This window comes from Arachis duranensis, chromosome 7, assembly GCF_000817695.3.
Source record: "Arachis duranensis cultivar V14167 chromosome 7, aradu.V14167.gnm2.J7QH, whole genome shotgun sequence".
In the NCBI taxonomy this organism is placed as follows: domain Eukaryota; kingdom Viridiplantae; phylum Streptophyta; class Magnoliopsida; order Fabales; family Fabaceae; genus Arachis; species Arachis duranensis.
The window spans coordinates 18,945,394-18,946,524 of record NC_029778.3 but is presented as its reverse complement, the minus strand read 5'-3'; positions in this window follow the sequence as shown (position 1 = coordinate 18,946,524).

Sequence of the window (1,131 nt, the reverse complement as noted above, 5' to 3'; positions counted from 1 at the left end):
AATCATGAGGGAGGAGCAACAAAGACAAGGAAGAGACATTGAGGAGCTCAAGCACTCCATAGGATCTTCAAGAGGAAGGAAGAGCCGCCATCACTAAGGTGGACCCGTTCTTTGATTTCCTTGTTATTTGTTCTTCTGTTTTTCGAATTTTTAGTGCTTATGTTTATCCATGTTTGTGTCTTGTGATCATTAGTGTCTTAGTGTCTATGCCTTAAAGTTATGAATGTCCTATGAATCCATCACCTTTCTTAAATAAAAATGTGCTTAATTGATGAAAGGAAGAATTGCATGAATTTTGAATTTTATAACAGTTTAATTATTTTGATGTGGTGGCAATATTTTTGTTCTCTGAATGTATGCTTAAACAGTGCATATATATCTTGAGTTTGTGGTTCATGAATGTTGGCTCTTGAAAGAATGATGAAAAAGGAGACATGTTACTGAGGATCTGAAAAATCATAAAAATGATTCTTGAAGCAAGAAAAAGCTATTCAAAAAAAAATAGAAAAATCGAAAAAAAAGAGAGAGAAAAGAAAAATAAAAGTTGTGATCCAAGGCAGATAAGAGTGTGCTTAAGAACCCTGGACACCTCTAATTGGGGACCTTAGCAAAGCTGAGTCACAATCTGAAAAGGTTCACCTAATTATGTGTCTGTGGCATGTATGTATCCGGTGGTAATACTGGAAGACAGAGTGCTTTGGGCCACAGCCAAGACTCAATAAATAGCTATGTTCAAGAATCATCATACTTTACTAGGAGAATCATTGACACTATCTGGACTCTGAGTTCCTAAAGAAGCCAACCATTCTGAATTTCAAAGGATAGAGTGAGATGCCAAAACTATTCAGAGGCAAAAAGTTAAAAGCCCCGCTCATCTAATTAGTACTAATCTTCACAGATGTTTTTGGAATTCATTGCATATTCTCTTCTTTTTATCTTGTTTGATTTTCAGTTGCCTGGGGACAAGCAACAATTTAAGTTTGGTGTTGTGATGAGCGGATAATTTGTATACTTTTTGGCATTGTTTTTAGTATGTTTTTGTCATGATCTAGTTAGTTTTTAGTATATTTTTATTAGTTTTTAGTTAAAATTCACTTTTCTGGACTTTACTATGAGTTTGTGTGTTTTTCT